The sequence below is a fragment of the Trachypithecus francoisi genome, unplaced genomic scaffold (genome assembly GCF_009764315.1).
Source record: "Trachypithecus francoisi isolate TF-2019V2 unplaced genomic scaffold, Tfra_2.0 Lachesis_group11, whole genome shotgun sequence".
In the NCBI taxonomy this organism is placed as follows: domain Eukaryota; kingdom Metazoa; phylum Chordata; class Mammalia; order Primates; family Cercopithecidae; genus Trachypithecus; species Trachypithecus francoisi.
In genome coordinates, this window is record NW_022681456.1 from 58,314,737 (window position 1) to 58,336,329 (window position 21,593).

Below are 21,593 nucleotides of genomic sequence, written 5' to 3' on the forward strand. Positions count from 1 at the left end.
TTAAGAAACATTCAGGCAGATCAGAAACCAACCATGAAATTTACCAATAGGTAGTATCTGAGGTCATGTGAAATCTAAAATTAAAGTCAGCAAAGACAAAGTCAAACACAGTCACACATGGGAAAAGAAAGTTGCTACTGATCGTCCTTTTTGTGAGGAAAACATCTGTCACTGATGAAATCATAATTTACAACTTCATTAATAGGTGTGGAGATGTAGTCATACTTTGATTTAAAACAAAGAAAAATAGGACAAAAATATATACTGCTTATTAAAAAGATGTTATCTACTTCTGTTGCACTTCTAAGATATGCCAATATTTAATCACTAATAAACATGATTGACTTTCATAGGCAGTAGGATTTATTTTTGTTTCTTTCCCTATAATTTTTTTTCCCCTTTTCCTTCCCCTCCACCCTAGGGTGTGTGTGACTGTAGAGAATGTTGGTTAGGGTGTTTTGGCTTTGCTTCTACAGCCCTATGCACTTTTGTCAGCAGGTTTTATATTAGGCTTTGTGGTTTAAGCTACAAGCTGGTAGATAGCATTCGTGGATAAGAGCTGGCTGCAGCCAATGGAGCTGGGTATATACATTATCATTGTTTACCGGGAGAAACTCTGTTGCCTCAGGCAATAGGCTGATTGGCAGAGTACACAGTGGTCTGAGCTCCCTGCTTAGTGTCTGGAAGTGGGGAAGGATGGGTGAGGCCAGAATGGGAAGGTCTGCCTACAGTTTCCCCAATGGCAGACACAAGAACCAGTGTGAAAAGAAACAAGCTGTTTCATTTCAAATTTCACTGTTTTGAAGTTGTTTTCCAAGGGAGAAGCCAAACATGAGAGAACATATATTAGTTGCACAAAAACTCATCTACAATAACTTACTTACTATAGGGTATAATGTCTCAAAATAAAAAGAAGTCCAAAAGCGGACAGGAGCAACCCAGGGAGGGCTCAGCATCAATGTAATGTCAACAGTATTTCAAGCTTTTTCTATACTCCTGCTTCATAATTCTCGGTCTCAGGTCATTGCACTCATACTTTTTATCTCATAGTCACAAGATAGCTGTTCTGCCTACGGCTTCACCTCTACACAGTAAGCATGAAGAAGATAGAGGGAAGGGCTGGTGCCTGTATCAGAGTGGTGATACAATGGAGATAGCTAGTTTCTGCTTTGTGTGGGAGGTGAAAAAAATTAAGTTACTTTAAGGGAAGTTATTCAGAGAGAGAGATCAGCATCCCACCCAAGACACCTATTATAGATTGAGTTGTATCCTTCCAAAAGATATGTTGAAGTCCTAACCCCTTGTACTTCAAAATGATATTTGTAAATAGGTTCCTTGCAGGTGTAATCAAGTTAAGATAAGGTCATTAGGATGGGCCCAAATCCAACATGACAAGTGTCCTTATAAGAGAAATACAGACACAGAGGAAAAAATGCCGTGTGAAGACACAGAGACCCACAGAGACCACAGAAGGAAAACAATCATGAGAAGACAGAGGCAGAGACTGGAGTCATTCTGTCACAAACCAAGTAATTCCTGAGGCTAAAAGAAGCTGGAAGAGTCAAGGAAGTATCCTCTCTTAGAGGCTTTGGAGGGAGCATGGTCCAGTCAACCCCTTGATTTCAGACTTCTAGCCTCCAGAAGTGAGGGAGAATAAATTTCTGATGTTAGCCACCCAGTTTGTAACCCTAGGAAACTAGTACAGCATCTAATCCAGATTTTGCTGGTAATTCCTGAGTACCTTAACTTGAGAGGACAGCAATATAATAGAATCTGCTTAGAGAAATATTTTCTTTGGGATCTTGGGAGGGTAACAAAATAAGCATTACTCTACCTCTACAAACGAATCACAATAGAAATAGTGATTCCAGGTAGTTTGCATCCAGGTATTGAGGTTTTAGTACAAGACAAAGTTTTAAATCATTATATTTATAAAAATACTACTCTTCTTTAAGTTATGTAAACAGTTCAATAGATTATGTCATACTAAAGCTGTAATTATAATCTTTTTGAAGAAAGAATGATTATTTAATAAATGTTATCTGCTTGAGAAAATAGATTTTCATAGCCTTAATAATTAGGATAAATTTAACATTAAAGGTAGAGAGTAACATGTATGCAGATACCCCGACATTGAATAATCTATTAATTTATAGCATTAAGCATTACATTTATTACATAATCACATTAACAATTATAAAATTATTAAGTTGGACTCAAATATATACATATTAGTACATTATTTATTTGTAATTCAGGATTGTATCATGAACAAGAGAGAAAAGATTAAAGAGGATGTAGAAGACGGTCTCAAGGAAGAAAGAAAATAGTGAAAGAAAAGCAGCAGCTGAGCAGCAGAGGAAAAACAGTATCTTACAGAGGAGAGCAATTAAGAGAAGAGACAATCCATACATTGAATGAATATGGAGCCAATTTCATGAATTAGAACATTGCATCGAAAAGTGACAATTTTCACTAACTTACGTTAACCTAAAAGGAAGAAGTTGAGGCAAAATTAATATAAGCAGAGCATTTGAGCCAAGGCTGAGGACTGCAACCTGGGAGCATGGATTCAATGGCCCGAATACACTCTAATTAGCAGCAGCTGCAAGTGGATTTTTAAAGGCAAAAAAAGGGGGCCACGGAGTGGGCGAATACAAAGTTAGTTGTCAGGAATTTTCATTGGTTTACAGAAATAACATTGATTAGTGATTGGCTATACATTGGTAAGCCATGGGGTGTGGGTTATGGTGTCCAGTGTGGCATTATTAGTTTAATTTGTAGGCAATAGCAAGTAGTTTCAATAGATGAATAGCTCAAAATGGGGAAGTAGGACATGATTGCTGTCTCATTTTAATGTCTCTCTGGGCCCAATAATTTGAAACGGCTCACATTCCTCAGATAAAAGTTCTTTTCTTTCCTCAAATATAAATTGAATATGATTCCAATTATAAAAATCCTGGCCGGGCGCGGTGGCTCAAGCCTATAATCCCAGCACTTTGGGAGGCCGAGACGGGCGGATCACGAGGTCAGGAGATCGAGACCATCCTGGCTAACACGGTGAAACCCCATCTCTACTAAAAATACAAAAACTAGCCGGGCAAGGTGGCGGGCGCCTGTAGTCCCAGCTACTCGGGAGGCTGAGGCAGGAGAATGGCGTAAACCCGGGAGGTGGAGCTTGCAGTGAGCTGAGATCTGGCCACTGCACTCCAGTCCGGGCGACAGAGCGAGACTCCGCCTCAAAAATAAATAAATAAATAAATAAATAAATAAATAAAAATAAAAATAAAAATCCTAAGTAAAAATACTGATTGAAAGACTTCTGGTTTGTGATTCTGCATGTAGGGAGTTTGGACATCACATCTCCATCCTACCAAAAAGCTGAACCCACTGAAAAATTAACAAATCTGGCCGGGAGCGGTGGCTCATGCCTGTAAACCCAGCACTTTGGGACGCCGAGGCGGATGGATCTCCTGACGTTGGGTGTTCCACACCAGCCTGGCCAGTATGGCGAAACGCTGTCTTTACTAAAAATACAAAAATTAGCCAGGCATGATAGCAGGCACCTTTAATCCCAGCTACTCGGGAAGCTGAGGCAGGAGAATCGCCTGAACCCGGAAGGCGGAGGTTGCAGTGAGCTGAGATAGTGCCATTGCACTTCAGCCTGGGAGACAGGGAGAGACTCCATCTCAAAAAAAAAAAAAAGAAAAGAAAAGAAAAAAGAAAAATTATCAACTCCTTTTGGATACTTAAGTGAGGTGACGACACAGGGCAAACTGTTGTCTCCAATATTAGAGCGACAGACAGGCAAATAAAGAGAGTCATGACTTACCAGAGCTGACTCATGAGCAGAGGCTGCTGCAGAAACCAGTGCCAGCATAGGAAAACCTGAACTGTGATTGATGAGTTGCTGGAGGTTCAATGAAGACAAGTCTGAGGGTTAAAAACTCCAAGGGAACCCCAAACTTCTGTGAATTTTACCTCTAGGAACTCGACGAGGTCCTCACAGAAAAAAACAAAAAACAAAAAAAAACAAACCTACCTTGTGCTTCTGGCAGGGAGAAGGAGAGAGCAACCATTTTGAAATACTCCAGAGTACTCTGTTCTTAACAAGGTCTGCTCTCAGCAGAAGCTATTTAACCAGAGCCTAACCTGCAGGGGTTTTATACAAGCCTAATTGACTTGGAGGAAAGGAAATACCCAACTCCACATTAGAGAAGGGAAATACTCAACTTCAGCCCACACTAGCCATCTTGTCTCACCTAAGGAGAGAGGGGAAACTGAGGAGCACTTGTACACTTTACATTCCAGGGACACTGGCTCACTGAAAGACTGAGGCCTAATGTTTGGATTATAGGACACTTTGCCTCCCTTGACACCTTAGTACCACATTACTAAATAATAACTATTTACAGCATTTCCTTTTTACCTAGTACATCATGTATGTCTGTCAATAAAAAATTACAAGACAATCCTCAATAAAATACTGGCAAACCGGATTCAGCAGCACATCAAAAAGCTTATCCACCATGATCAAGTGGGCTTCATCCCTGGGATGCAAGGCTGGTTCAACATTCGCAAATCAATAAACGTAATCCAGCATATAAACAGAACCAAAGACAAGAACCACATGATTATCTCAATAGATGCAGAAAAGGCTTTTGACAAAATTCAACAGCCCTTTATGCTAAAAACACTCAATAAATTTGGTATTGATGGAACGTACCTCAAAATAATAAGAGCTATTTATGACAAACCCACAGCTAATATCATACTGAATGGGCAAAAACTGGAAAAATTCCCTTTGAAAACTGGCACAAGACAGGGATGCCCTCTCTCACCACTCCTATTCAACATAGTGTTGGAAGTTCTGGCTAGGGCAATCAGGCAAGAGAAAGAAATCAAGGGTATCCAGTTAGGAAAAGAAGAAGTCAAATTGTCCCTGTTTGCAGATGACATGATTGTATATTTAGAAAACCCCATTGTCTCAGCCCAAAATCTGCTTAAGCTGATAAGCAACTTCAGCAAAGTCTCAGGATACAAAATTAATGTGCAAAAATCACAAGCATTCTTATACACCAGTAACAGACAAGCAGAGAGCCAAATCAGAATCAACTTCCATTCACAATTGCTTCAAAGAGAATCAAATACCTAGGAATCCAGCTTACAAGGGATGTAAAGGACCTCTTCAAGGAGAACTACAAACCACTGCTCAGTGAAATTAAAGAGGACACAAACAAATGGAAGAACATACCATGCTCATGGATAGGAAGAATCAATATCGTGAAAATGGCCATACTGCCCAAGGTGATTTATAGATTCAATGCCATCCCCATCAAGCTACCAATGACTTTCTTCACAGAATTGGAAAAAACGGCTTTAAAGTTCATATGGAACCAAAAAAGAGCCCGCATTGCCAAGACAATCCTAAGTCAAAAGGACAAAGCTGGAGGCGTCACGCTACCTGACTTCAAACTATACTACAAGGCTACAGTAACCAAAACAGCATGGTACTGGTACCACAACAGAGATATAGACCAATGGAACAGAACAGAGTCCTCAGAAATAATACCACACATCTACAGCCATCTGATCTTTGACAAACCTGAGAGAAACAAGAAATGGGGAAAGGATTCCCTATTTAATAAATGGTGCTGGGAAAATTGGCTAGCCATAAGTAGAAAGCTGAAACTGGATCCTTTCCTTACCCCTTATACGAAAATTAATTCAAGATGGATTAGAGACTTAAATGTTAGACCTAATACCATAAAAACCCTAGAAGAAAATCTAGGTAGTACCATTCAGGACATAGGCATGGGCAAGGACTTCATGTCTAAAACACCAAAAGCAACGGCAGCAAAAGCCAAAATTGACACATGGGATCTAATTAAACTAAAGAGCTTTTGCACAGCCAAAGAAACTACCATCAGAGTGAACAGGCAACCTACAGAATGGGAAAAAATTTTTGCAACCTACTCATCTGACAAAGGGCTAATATCCAGAATCTACCAAGAACTCAAACAAATATACAAGAAAAAAGCAAACAACCCCATCAAAAAGTGGGGAAAGGATATGAACAGACATTTCTCAAAAGAAGACATCCATACAGCCAACAGACACATGAAAAAATGCTCATCATCACTGGCCATCAGAGAAATGCAAATCAAAACCACAATGAGATACCATCTCACACCAGTTAGAATGGCAATCATTAAGAAGTCAGGAAACAACAGGTGTTGGAGAGGATGTGGAGAAATAGGAACACTTTTACACTGTTGGTGGGATTGTAAACTAGTTCAACCATTATGGAAAACAGTATGGCGATTCCTCAAGGATCTAGAACTAGATGTACCATATGACCCAGCCATCCCACTACTGGGTATATACCCAAAGGATTATAAATTACTCTACTACAAAGACACATGCACACGTTTGTTTATTGCGGCACTATTCACAATAGCAAAGACTTGGAATCAACCCAAATGTCCATCTGTGACAGACTGGATTAAGAAAATGTGGCACATATACACCATGGAATACTATGCAGCCATCAAAAAGGATGAGTTTGCGTCCTTTGTAGGGACATGGATGCAGCTGGAAACCATCATTCTTAGCAAACTATCACAAGAAGAGAAAACCAAACACCGCATGTTCTCACTCATAGGTGGGAACTGAACAATGAAATCACTTGGACTCGGGAAGGGGAACATCACACACTGGGGCCTATCATGGGGAGGGGGGAGGAGGGAGGGATTGCATTGGGGAGTTATACATGATATAAACGTCATGCACATGTACCCTAGAACTTAAAGTATAATAAAAAAAAAAAAAAAAATTACAAGACATACTAAAAAGCAAACAAATAATAATTTGAAGAAATAGAGCACTCATCAGAACCTGGCATGCCAGGGATATAGGAATTATAAGCCCAGGAATTTAAAACAGCAATAATTAATATGGTAAGTGCTCTAATAGGAAAAGTAGACAGCATGCAAGACAGATGGCAATGGATCCAGAGAGATTAAAATCCTAAGAAAGAATTAAAAAGATACTAGAGATTAAAAATGCCATAACAGAAATGAAGAATGCCTTTGATAGACTCTTTAGGAGACTGGACACAGCTGAGGAAAGAGTCACTTGCCTTGATTTTTACAGATTTATCAACAGAAATTTCCAAAACTGAAAAGCAAAGAGAACAAAGATTGTAAAAAATAGGAAACAATATCCAAAAACTGTGGAACAATCACAAATGGTGCAAATATATATAAGGGGGATACCAAAAAGAAAATAAAAAGAAGTAGAAAAAGCATTTGAAACAATAATGACTGAGGATTTCCCCAAATTATTATCATATACCAGATCACAGATCCAGGAAACTCAGAGAACACCAAGGAGGATAAATGCCAAAACAAAACAAAAAGCAAAACCCTATACTGGCATATTATTTCAAACTGTAGAAAATCATAGGTAAAGAAAAAACCCTGAAATAAGCCAGAGTTCAAAAACACTTTGCCTATAGAGGAACAAAGAATTACATCTGATTTCTCCTCAGAAATCATGCAAGCAAGAAGAGAGTAGAGTGGAATATTGAAGGTGCTGGGAGGAAAAATGACAACCTAGAATTCTGTACCCTGTGAAATATTCCTTCAAAAGGGAAGGAGGAATAAAACCTTTCTCAAACAAAAGTTGGGAGAATTCGTTGCCAGTATACTTGCCTTGCAAGAAATGTTAAAAGAAATTCTTCAGAGAGAAGGACAATAATATAATTTATGCCAGAAATTCAGATCTTCACAAAGAAAGGAAGATTATCAAAGAAAGAAAAAGTGAAGATGAAACAAAAACGTGTATGTTTCTTATTAATGATCTAACAGATAACAATTTGTTCAAATAATAATAGCAGCAATGTACTTGATTACGTATGCTTATATACATGATATACATGTCTTATGTGCATATACTATATATGCTTATATATAAGTGAAATGGATGACAATGATGATACAAGGGATAAGAAACAGAAATTAGGATTATTTTGTTATTACAAAGCACTCCCATTACCTGTGAAGTGGCAAACTATTTTAAAGTGGACTTGGATTAGTTGCAAACGTATATTGCAAACTCTAGGGCAACCACTTAAAAAAGTAAAAATATATATATATATATATATATGACATATGCTAAGAAAGGAGAGAATATGGAATCAAAATTAACATGCTCAACACCATAAAAGGCAGAAAGAGTGAAAGACAAAAATAGGAGCAAATAACAAGAAAACAAATAGAAAACAATAACAAATATGGTAGATATTAGTCCAAATATATCTATAATCACCTTGGATGTCAAGATCTAAATTTACCAATTAGTCTTTTACCAAAAGACTAACAATGTCATAGTGGATCAAAAAGCAAGATCCAACTATATGTTGTCTTTAAGAAGCCCACTTTAAATACAAAGATAAATATACTATGCTAACTCTAATCAAAAGCAAGCAGGAGTGTCTATCTTAATTTCAGACAAAGCAGACTTCAAAGCAAGTTAAATTATCATGGATAGTGAAGGCTATTATTTAATGATAAAGGGGTCAATCTTCCAGAAAGACAATTATCCATAATGTGACCGTACCTAACAACACAGCGTAAAATTATATAAAGCAAAAAGTGATAGAAATGAAAGGAGAAATAGATGAAACCATTATTATAGTTGGAGATTTCAACACAACTCTGTCAGAAGTGAGTAAATCCAATAGGCAGAAAACAGTAAGGATACAGTTGAACTCAGTAACACCATCAATAAACTAGATATAATCAACATCTGTAGTCTACTTCATTCAACAACAGCAGAATACACATTCTTCTCATGCTTTCATGAACATTTATGAAGATATACTGCATTTTGGGCCATAAAACATACCTTAACATACTTAAAATAATAGAAATCGTACAGTGTCTGAGTTCAGACTGCAGTGGGGTTAAACTAGAAACTAATAACAGAAAGGTAAGCAAAAAATCCCCGAATAAGCACACTTCTAAATAAACAATCCAACTTTAAGACTTACTATAATGCTATTGGCAAAAGATTAGACAAATTGATCAATGCTGTGACTAGCAAGCCCACAAACAGACCTGCATAAATATAGTGAACTAATCTTTGACCAAGAAGCAAAGGTAATAAAATGGAGCAATGAGAGTCTTTTCAATAAATGGTACTAGAACAACTGCACATCATGCAAAAAAATTAATCCAGACACAGATCCTGCATCTTTCACAAAAATTTAAATGAAAATTGTTCATAGACCTAAATGGAAAAGGGGAAACTATAAAACTCCTAGGAGATAACATAGGAGATACTTTGATGACAAAACTATAAAAGATATTAAAAAGATCAGTGGTTGCCAGAGGTTGAAGAGGAATGGAGGGGTGAAGAGGCAAAGCCCAGAAGATTTTCAGGGCAGTGAAACTACTCTGTATGGTTGCAGAATGGCAGATACATGTCATCATACATTTGTCCAAACCTGTAGAATGTATAACGCTAAGAGTGAGCTCTAATATAAACCATGGACTTTGGGTCATGTGTCAATGCAGGTTCACCAAATACAGCAGTCAGAAGGGGCACGTTGTTAATGGGGGAGAGTATGCATGTGTAGGGGCAGGAGATATATGGGAAATCTCTGTACCTTTCTCTCATTTTTTCTGTGAACCTAAAACTTCTATAAAAAATAGTTTTAAAAAATATTAATTGGGCTGGGTACGGAGGCTTATGCCTGTAATCCCTGCACTTTGGGAGGCCGAGGTGGGTGGATCAATTGAGGTCAGGAGTTCGTGACCAGCCTGGCCAACATGGTGAAACCCTGTCTCTACTAAAATTACAAAAATCAGCCGACATGCTGGCACGTGCCTGTAATCCCAGCTACTTGGGAGGCTGAGGCAGGAGAATTTCTTGAACCTGGGAGGTGGAGGTTGCAGTGAACTGCGATTGCGTCATTGTACTCCAAACTGGGCGAAGAAGCGAGACTCTGTCTCAATAATAATAATAATAATAATTGGATTTGTTTATAACATGACAAAAGTATCTTAGAGTTCATTCAAAAGATAAGTGAGACTAGCACAACAGCTTGAAAAAAGAAAATGAGTGATTTTTCTAAGCAGAATGGGAAAATATACTAATCATAATAATTTTACTGGTAGAAGAATGAATAAATTGACTTCTTTTAGGAGCTCAGGCACTCATATTCATTCTAGCTCTCTTACTCTACCTCTAGCAAGAATACTGATCTTGATTTATCATTTTTCGTTGCATTGAGTGGGCCATGTTGTTTGGGTACAGCACTCAAAGAAACTAAAAAGTCTTAATAAACACAGATGTGCTCTTTTCTCTATTTTCTTCCATGCCTGGAGGCAGCTCCTTCTGGAGTTTGTAACACTTCTGTTACCCATGTAGGATAGGCCTGTGATATATATATATATATGCTAAATTTCTTTGCTTCTGTTTTCTCTGGTGCTGGCAGGTATGGGTTTCATTTCTACTCAGTGATAGGCTGTGAGAGCCAGGTTTAGGTAGTAGGGTGAGAGAATGCACAGGCCATAGCTGGACACGGCTTAAGCAAGCTCATTGTGGTTCTTTAGTGGGATTTGGGCATAAAACTGTTGCTAACAGTAAACGATTACTTTGTCATCCATAATTCTCATGTAGCCAGGGAGTGGGTGTTGAGGGGAGGGAGAAGATACGATATTTCTTGGTTAACAGCATCTCAGTATAATCCATTTCTTATGACAAATCTAACTAAATAGATAAATGGAATAAAATTAAAAGTCCAGAAAACATGCAAGTGTTTACAATAATTTAATATATGGAACATTTTACCAAACTGTATTCTTTTGAAAAAAATAGATACGTGAGAAAGTCCTCAATGATAAAAAGCACAAAAATTTCTGCGTACTCCACACACAGTTTAACTGTACCTAATTCATACTTGGCATCTCAAAGGCTTTGAGAATTCCTGTAGTACATAGGAAAAATCAGTTTAACTTTGTTTAATTCAGCATTTTCCAGTGCTGAAATTTCAAATTCAAAATTATATTTGGCCACAATTGTGGGATTTTTTTGGGTCTGGTATGTGCCCAAACATATTTGAGTGATTAATTGGTTATTCACAAAGCAAGGTCAGGACTACTGTCTATTAACCTGGGAAAAATTACAGTGGCACACTGCTACAGTTAACTGTGGTTAAGCACAGTGTTACTGTGTCTGGAACGTTTTGCTATCCATCTGCTCTCTGTAGCCGTGGTTTGGCTTCAATTATGGTGCCCTGTTCTTCCATCTCCAAGTGCTAAAATGGGCACAGATTCCAGATTGGGCCAATCAGAGTATTTCTTGATATTTCTCTGCATTCTTTGGGGTTAGTGATTGATTCAGTAATTAGAACATGGTCTAAGATAAGTCAATTTGAGTCATTCCTAGGAATTTCAGGCTGAAGCTAGTAAGACACACCACAGTCTCTCCTTTGTGAGATGTAAGGGATAGGCCTAGGATACTGACAGCCATCTTTCCTGCTATATAAAGAGATTCTAAACAGCATCATAGGCAAATATTAAGGCAAATGGCAAACTAGGGAGAGATATTGCAACCCATATAACATAGCATGGTTGGCATCCCTAAATATATGTAGTCTTACATGTCAATAATAAATTGACAAAAACACCAACTGAAAAATGGCCAAATAATTTGTATAGGCAAACAATAAAAGAACTTCAAAGCATTAAAAAGTGTCCTACCTCACTAGCATTAAAAATGTAAATTAAAATATGCAGATGGCATTTGTAATCTGTCAGATTGACAGAATAAAATTAATGATAGCACTCTCATTCATAGATGATAGGAGCTATTAACATTTCCAAAAGATTATTGTGGCAAAACAAATCAAATGCCTTCAATATTTTTATACCCCACCATCCCAGTTTTAACAATTTATCTGAAAGAAATAACTGGACAAGAGCCCAGATATGTGTTTATATGGCAGGGCTTAATCTCAAAGTGTTAATCTAATTATTTCTCCCCTTTCTCTTTCATGTCTACTCCAGGAGGTACTTTTGTGCCCCAAACTCATACTGAAGACTCAAAGAAATCACAAATCTAGCTGTTAGATGTGAGCAGGACTGGTCCCTAGGTACTTTTACCTTTGTGGGTCTTTTCTGCCATAAAAAGTATGAAAAATTATATTTTATAATTGTGTTAGTATAAACACAAATACAACCTAGGCTGGATTCCTTGTTAAGTTCATTATTATTCCATTCATTTTGTTCTTATTTTAAAGAAACAAAAATTAGAACATTGTTGTGGGTCCCTCAAAGTATCATTGGTCCTAGGCCCTTGCCTACTGTACCCACTGGACAAATGAGCCCTGGATATAAGCCCTGGGCTTTGGGAGAAAGCGGCCAGAGTGGCAACCAAAAACAAAAGGAGATGGAGTCAGGGTTCTCCACAAAGACAGAACCAATAGGATATACATACAGAGAGATGCGTGAGAGGGGATTTATTAGGGGAACTGGCTCATGCAATTATGGAGGCTGACAAGTCCCCAGATAGACCATCTGCAAGATTGAGACCCAGGGAAGCCGATGGTATAACTCTCAGTCTGAGGTCAAAGGCTAGAGAAATCTGGGGAGCTGCTCCAGGAGCTGGAGAACATGGAATTCTGATTTCCAAGGGCAGGAGTAGAAGGATGTCTCAGCTCCAGGAGACACACGTACACACACACACGCACACACAATTTACCTTTCTTCTGCTGTGAGGGGGGATCTTTCCCACTCAGTACCCCAACTCACACCCCAGTTTCCCCTGGAAACACCATCACAGACACACCCAGAAACAAAGCTTTGCCAGCTCCCTTAATACAGTCAAGTTGATACATAAAATTAACCATGACTTGGAGGAAGGTCTGGAGCATAGTGGAAGGGCCTCAGAGAACCTGCTTTCTCTATGTTTTTCTCATCCTATCAACTGGTAACTTATAGAAAACTTACAAATTAACAGTGCTGGACTTTGTTATCTTGTCTTTACGAAACTTAGGTGGAGACAGTGGCATAAAAAGAGAACAACCTCGCACATGTCCATTGAGTTAGAACTGAGTAGAAGTAGTGGAGAATCTCCTTTTGAGCAGGAAGGTTGACAACCACACTATTTATGTAGTGTGGCAGAAAGAATATGAACTTCCAATAAAATGAAGCAAATTATTTATAGAGCACTCATATAGTAGAAAGTTTCTGCAATCATTAAAAAAGGATTTATCTCTTTTCCGTGGCGCCTCGGAGGCGTTCAGCTGCTTCAAGATGAAGCTGAACATCTCCTTCCCAGCCACTGGCTGCCAGAAACTCATTGAAGTGGATGATGAACGCAAACTTTGTACTTTTTATGAGAAGCGTATGGCCACAGAAGTTGCTGCTGATGCTCTGGGTGAAGAATGGAAGGGTTATGTGGTCCGAATCAGTGGTGGGAACGACAAACAAGGTTTCCCCATGAAGCAGGGTGTCTTGACCCATGGCCGTGTCCGCCTGCTACTGAGTAAGGGGCATTCCTGTTACAGACCAAGGAGAACGGGAGAAAGAAAGAGAAAATCAGTTCGTGGTTGCATTGTGGATGCCAATCTGAGCGTTCTCAACTTGGTTATTGTAAAAAAAAAAGGAGAGAAGGATATTCCTGGACTGACTGATACTACAGTGCCTCGCCGCCTGGGCCTCAAAAGAGCTAGCAGAATCCGCAAACTTTTCAATCTCTCTAAAGAAGGTGACGTATGTTGTGAGAAAGCCCTTCAACAAAGAAGGTAAGAAACCCAGGACCAAAGCACCCAAGATTCAGCGTCTTGTTACTCCACGTGTCTTGCAGCACAAACGGCGGCGTATTGCTCTGAAGAAGCAGCCTACTAAGAAAAACAAGGAAGAGGCTGCAGAATAAGCTAAACTTTTGGCCAAAAGAATGAAGGAGGCTGAGAAGCGCCAGGAACAAATTGCGAAGAGAAGCAGACTTTCCTCTCTGCGAGCTTCTACTTCTAAGTCTGAATCCAGTCAGAAATAACTTTTTGAGTAACAAATAAATAAGATCAGACTCAGAAAAAAAAAAAAAGGGATTTATCTTATTTATATGAAACAAGGACACATAACATAATGAGACAGGTCACAACTGAAGTGTTATGTTGGTAAACCTATTCACACCAGTGGAAAGACAAGATAGGCCTGAGAACAATTCCTCTGGGGTATATCCCACTCTGGAGGTCATTAGTGATTTGTCATGTCACCGTTTTTGCCAAAGTGAGTTCAGATTTGTGCCCTCTTAAGTTGTGATGCCAGTGTCTTCAGCTATTCTCTAACGATGGACATTCGATTATGTAATGCCTAGTATTAGTAATGGTTCTTCTGTTTAGCTAAAGGGATTAGTTGTCTGTAATGGACTCAAACATTTCTAAGTTTAGCTTGTCCATATTCACAAAGCTTCTGAATCTTCTCATTCTTGGTCAGGATCCAGAAACAGAAACTCTTCATGGGCTCTCATTTCACTGCTTTTTCTTTGTTACATCTCTGATTCCTAAAAATCAGTTATCTTTTTAATTCTGGTTCATGGTTTCCAAATCAATTATCATTGCACTATGTTATGATAAGACTATATTTTTCCTATAGGATTTAGAGGCCACATGCAAAAGCAATGTCATTTTGCTTGTGCACAAAATACAGTCATTAATGTAGAATGAGCCATTTTTAGATCCTTTCCATTGTATTTAGGAACTTGGTGTATATTTCCGTACCTCAAAATAATAGATTCTGAAACATGGCAACTGTTTTGCATTATGGCTGGCTGTTCTGTCAAGTAAATTTTCCCTTGGGTTCTTAGGGAGAAATAATACTGATTAAATAGCCTACTCTTCCCACTTCTGTTTCCAAATTGCAACCATCTCATTAAGAATTGGCCACATCCACAATGCTCATTCCATTATTGCCCATACACTGTATGAGCATACAGGATAGCCTTTTGTCCAAGTCCACGGTAACAGACTCAAAATGGCTGGATCACTGCTAGTACCTTCTCTCCAGATCCTTTCTTAAGGAGTACAGACATATGAAGTAAGAATGCTAAGAGCACATTCTGTTGTTCTCTACTGTTCTTTAAAGTGCTGAAATAAGGTTGCCTGATTCTCCTACCACTTATCTTTTTCTCTATTTGCATCTTTCCTTATATATGTTTGCCCTATCAGAGGAGACAGCCTGGAATAATACTCCAAATAATGAGAAGCAAATATGGCATGACCAAGCTCTCTCCTCTGTTTATTCCAAACCTACATTCAAAGCATTTACTAAGTATGTCATCTGTGAAGATTTCCTTCTGCTGGCATCTGCCTTAGGTTTAAGAGGCAATTTATTGATGAAATTGTAGCAGTAACATTTGTATAGCAAGTCACAGATTATAAGAATTTAATGTTTCGGCCGGGCGCGGTGGCTCAAGCCTGTAATCCCAGCACTTTGGGAGGCCGAGACGGGCGGATCACGAGGTCAGGAGATCGAGACCATCCTGGCTAACACGGTGAAACCACGTCTCTACTAAAATACAAAAACTAGCCGGGCGAGGTGGCGGGCGCCTGTAGTCCCAGCTACTCTGGAGGCTGAGGCAGGAGAATGGCGTAAATCCGGGAGGCGGAGCTTGCAGTGAGCTGAGATCTGGCCACTGCACTCCAGTCCGGGCGACAGAGCGAGACTCCGCCTCAAAAAAAAAAAAAAAAAAAAAAAAAAGAATTTAATGTTTCTAACTAGGAGACATGTAACAATCTCTGCTTTTAAAATAATGACAGGAGTAGAAATTGTTTTAAATATTACTTGGCTAATCATGATATACGTTACACTTTTTACCTCTACCACCTCATTGCCAAGCCTATCTATTAGACAATTCAACTGGTGATCCAACTATATTGCCCTTCAATATGAATTTTGTAGCACATACTTTTAATATGGAATATTACTCCTTAATGCTCTGCCACCCCAAATATTATCTAGTAATTGCTTAAATTGCTCATTTTAATATTCATTTATTCTACTACTTTGTGGTGAGTATGAATTATTGAGAAAAGCACTTCACATTAATTTCCTGGTCCTTCCTCTCCTATTCTGTTTGTAATATAAAATTTTATTCCCTGATCTGTTGATATCTAAGTCTGGGTCTGTTTTTGTGGACACTCTGGTTTTCTAGCCTTTTGTGTCCTTGTTAAGGCCTCAGTGTTAAAGTCAAAACTAGAAAAAAATGTCAATATGAGAGAAAATCTAGTTAAAACTTGTTGGTCTTATGGGTGATGGGCCATTTAATTTTTTGATCTGTTTATTGACTAATACATAAATATCTTTGGCTATTTACAAGCTGGACAATTCCAAGAAACAAGAGCAATTCCTGGAAATGTGTCCATTGACACTTAGCTTACTGCCCTATGCACAATCATTTCAGGCACTTAACATTGCCAAAGCTTTCATAAATAAATGTATCTTGTAGTCTCAGTCACTCTCACTTTCTACCTCTGAATGTGACTGAAGGGTTGATATGACCACCATTTACTTTTCAGTTAAAGACTCATGGCTTTTTTTAAATCCAGCATCCTAATGATTGGTATTTTTTTTTTTTCGTTCAACAGCATTTATTTAGACTCTGCACTGTGTCCGCACTGTCCTATGCACTGGAGATACACAGGGAGAAGACAAAGACCCTGCTCTCATGGAGCTTCCATTCTCATAAGAAGATGGTAACCGACAGGAAAACATACCACCGCTGGGGCAGGTGCTGGTAAGAAAAAGGCAGCTTGCTGAAGGGACAGAGTGGCATCATGGATGGTCACGGAGGCCTCTGGACCGGGAGGCGTGTGCACAGAGCCCTGCTCTCCAGAGCTCAGTCAGGCTGCGGAGCTCCTTCATAGTAACTCTGGATGAGGCAAGAGTAGGTCACTTTTTTCTATTTCATTTTTAGTAACATTCGGTTCAAATTAATTTTGGGTTTTGAGAACAGTTAATTCACTAATAGAACTGTCTTAAAGCCAGACATGGGGCTGGCAGGATGGGAAAGCTCTCCCTACGAATTCTGCCAGCTTTCATTCCAATGTGTCAGCCCTCACGGCTCCAGCTCTGTGGATCCCTCTTCTTTGCTGCGCCCATGAACAAGTGTGTGGTGAGAGCCAAGGTAATGCAGGTCAGGGGATCAAAGGTGAAGGGTCACACATTATTAAAAAGAAATCCAAAAGGACGGCTGCATCATGATCTCTCATTAGTGTTCCAATGGTGCCTCTCTTTTGGTAAACTTGAACATTTCGGCAGACATTCAAGCAGCTTTTTCGGTAAAAAGATTTTTACATGACTACTATTGCTGTTCCCATGATCATCTTCCGGCTTGTTTTCGGCAGCCATTTCCCCTCCGCGCGCCACATCCTCCTCCTCCTCGCGACCGGGACCCCGCGCGCGCGCGCGCCTCGTACCGCTGCTGCCGCCGGCCCAGCCACCATGATTGATATTTTTATGTCTGATTCACTGTGCCTCACTTGCTAAAACAAATGGTTAGAAAATTAGTCATTGACTGTGTTATTATATACATAGATATCTGTAATAGTATATATCAATGTATGTGTCTATCTCATCCATTTATCTCAATGGGAGTTTATGCCAGCCACATTGGATATAATTGTCAATTTTGCTGATATATTTCATTTTTTAACTAGAAATTTTCTGTTAGTTGGCATTCTTTCAAATACAAATCTCTATTAATCAAGCATTGTCATCCATAAGTCAAGTTCCATGTTTTTTTTTTTTCCTTTTATGAATTAAGAGTCTCATACAGTGGGGCACAAGCTTTCAATGTCAGAGGTAAGTCATTTCATGGGGACAGTCTTGTCCGTAGTGACGTGACTTCCATTGTTCATAGATCCCATGATTTCCTTCCATGCTACTCACCTTTGCAGGTTTATGAATATATTATCTGCATTTAATCAGTTCAGTTTGCTGAGCTGCCTGTTTCTTATTTAAATGCTTTTCATACAATGTTCAAGTTCTTATTAGAATCTTTGATCTTAAAATTATGGAAGCCACTCATTAGTAGGTATAGTCTCAACCAGTACCCACTAGGATGCTTGTAGTTATATTTAAAAGACAAAGTGGTGAGTAACTGAATCAAGGATCATTAGATCTAAAAGCCCAATGTCCTTCCCTATAGCACTCCACCAGCCTTCTGCCAGAAGTACGGTTTCCTATTGTACCCCATTCTATTAAAATGGGACAATTCTATTAAAATGGTTCCATGTCTTTCAGCTTTGACTACTCCAAGGTTCCCACTTAAAGAACCCTTCCTTACTTAACTCTCAGTGGCACCAGCTGAGTTTCCTACTCACGCATAACATTTGGACCAACAACAGGGTCAGGTGTTCCTCATAACCATTTGTCAGATTTGCCAGTCCAACACTTTTCACTCTTTCACCACTGCATTTCTGTGTCCTTTTAATATTTGGATATGCTTCTTGCCCTGTGATTTGGGTTATATTGTGCATTGAGCTCAGTATCCAAAAGTTCAGGAAAGCACAGTTACTTATCCGCAGGCCATTACACCGTGATCTAACCATATAGCTTCAGATCTTCCTGACCTGCTTGTCAATTGGAATTTTCATCTCATCCTCCAGGAATTATTTTTCTTATGGAGGAGAGTTTAATCTCAGACTCTTTAGTCAAAATCCTTCTTAAAAACAAAACCCCACAGTTATTTCCCCCTCAACTTCTCCTTGAAACCTTAAAAGCTATAAGATAGGCTGTACAAATGCTTTGTGAATGGGGCCTGCACCTCCACACCTGTGGGTATTTCTCGTCAGGTGGGACGAGAGACTGAGAAAAGAAATAAGACACAGAGATAAAGTATAGAGAAAGAACAGTGGGCCCAGGGGACCGGCGCTCAGCATACGGAGGACCTGCACCGGCACCAGTCTCTGAGTTCCCTCGGTATTGATTACTATTTTTACTATTTTAGCAAGAGGAATGTAGCAGGAGAGTAGGGTGATAGTGGGGAGAAGGTCAGTAAGAAAACATGTGAGCAAAGGAATCTGTGTCACAAATAAGTTCAAGGGAAGGTACTATGCCTGGATGTACACGTAGGCCAGATTTATGCTTCTCTCCACCCAGACATCTCAGTGGAATATAGAGTAACAGAGCAGCATTGCTGCCAACATGTCTTGCCTCCCACCACAGGGCGGTTTTTCTCATATCTCAGAACAAATGTACAGTCGGGTTTTATACCGAGACATTCCGTTCCCAGGGACAGGCAGGAGACAGAGGCCTTCCTCTTTTCCTAATCCTCCTCAGTACAGACCCTTCATAGATGTCGGGCCGGGGGATGGTCAGGTCTTTCGCATCCCATAAGGCCATATCTCAGGCTATCACATGGGGAGAAACCTTGGACAATACCTGACTTTTCAGGGCAGAGGTCCCTGCAGCTTTCCGCAGTGTTTGTGTCCCTGGTTTATTGATAATGGAGAATGGTGATGACTTTTACCAAGCATACTGCCTGTAAACATTTTGTTAACAAGGCACATCCTGTACAGCCCTAGATCCCTTAAACCTTGATTCCATACAACACATGTTTTTGTGAACTCAAGGTTGGGGCAAAGTTACAGATTAACAGCATCTCAGGGCAAAGCAGCTATTCAGGGACAGGTCAAAATGGAGTTTCTTATGTCTTCCTTTTCTACATAGACACAGTAACAATCTGATCTCTCTTTCTTTTCCCTACAGCTTTGATCTATGTGAAGTGTTGCTCTCAGTTACTCAGGTGAATCTGCTTTACCCCTGTGGCAATATGGAGGCACATCCCTGAGATTTCCCTTCAAGAGAACGTGTCAAAAGGAGTGCAGTGAGCTGACAGTCTCCAGCTGCAGCACCTTCGAAATCTGCCACAGCATTTCAGCCAAGGCCACACTTTTCCTGGCCCCACTCAATGACTAAGCATGACACTGTACTAAGACATTTTTGCCCAACACGTACTTCTCGCAACACAAAAGATCTCCATTGAGCATTTTTGTGCCACAACTTTCCCTTGTGTGGGCTCAGATTTTCTCAGAGTTGCAATCAGAGCCTCTTCCTACTTAATCTTTGTCCTTCCCCCCTGCCCCAGTCCCCTTCATAAGTATCAGATGTACATTGTGGTATAAAGTATTTTCTGTCTACTCCTGTTTCCCCTGCCATTTATTGTGTGTGTGTGTGTGTGTGTGTGTGTGTGTGTTACAAAAAAAACTTTTTTCATGGGCACTGTAATTTAAATTTTATGTAATTTTCATGTGCCATAAAATTGCTTTTTACAAAATGTTCTTAAGAAACTTTATATATATATATTTGAGACAGAGACTTGTCTGTCACCCAGACTGGAGTGCAGTAGCGCAATCTCTGCTCACTGCAAGCTCTGCCTCCTGGTTCACACCATTCTCCTGCCTCAGCCTCCTGAGTAGCTGGGACTACAGGCGCCCGCCACCAGGCCCAGTTAATTCTTTTTTGTATTTTTAGTTGAGATGGGGTTTCACCATGTTGGCCAGGATGGGCTCAATCTCCTGACTTCGTGATCTGCCCACCTTGGCCTCCCAAAGGGAAACGTCTATATTTTAGGACACATTTAGATTTGCAGAAAATCTTATAGTATGGAGTTCCCATATAACTCATACCCACTTTCCCCTATTGTTAACATCTTACATTGAACATTTTTCATGATTAATGAAACAATGTTGACACATTATCATTAAGCTAAAATCCATACTTTATTTATTTTTTGTTTTTACTTAATACTCTTTTATTTTTCCTTCCAAAATCCCATTCAGGATATATTACATTGAGCAGACATACTTCTAATCTTAGTCTCCTTGTGTTTGTGATAGTTTCTCAGACTTCCTTGTTTTTGATGACTTTGACAGTTTTAAAGAGTACTAGTCAGTATTTTAGAGAATGTTCCTCAGTTGAGATTCATCTGATGCTTTTCTCACAGTTAGGCTGGGATTATGTGTTCTTGGGAAGAAGACCATGGAGGAAAAGTGCTATTCTCATCATATCAAAAATGCATACTATTAACGTCACTATTAACATGACTTGATGTTGACTTGGATCAACTGGCTGAGGTAGTGTTTGTCAGTTTTCTTTACTGTAAAGTTACTCTTTTTCTTTTTCCTTCCCATATTATACTAATGCCTTAGCTTTTACACGCATCAACAAATAAATCTCTTGCACTTCTCATGGCTGGTTTCAGTAGTGGAGCATCTGAACTAGTGGTCCAAGGAAGTAAGTCTTAGTAAGTTCAGTAGTGGTCCAAGGAGGTAAGTCTCTTGGACCACTATCTCTTGAGCTTCTAACATCTTGACATTGCCTTCTGAACTAGCACAGCTGTTTTTAGTAGTGGAGAATCTGAATTAGCACAGCTGGTTTTAGTAGTGGAGAATCTGAACTAGCACAGCTGGTTTTAGTAGTGGTCCAAGGAAGTAAGTTGTAAAAAAATCATGATCCCTTGCTTCATTATTAGATTTCAGACAGTTTTCAGATCTAGAACCTACTGACTAAAGAGGTGGC

General features: G+C 39.4%; 1 pseudogene across 1 annotated transcript; it reads left to right on the forward strand.

Moving 5' to 3' along the window:
* The first annotated feature begins 13,283 nt into the window (after positions 1-13,283).
* Positions 13,284-14,115, forward strand: LOC117089718 (annotated as a pseudogene). Its single transcript, XR_004439718.1, has one exon. The product of XR_004439718.1 is annotated as a 40S ribosomal protein S6-like (transcript).
* The last annotated feature ends 7,478 nt before the right edge of the window (positions 14,116-21,593 follow it).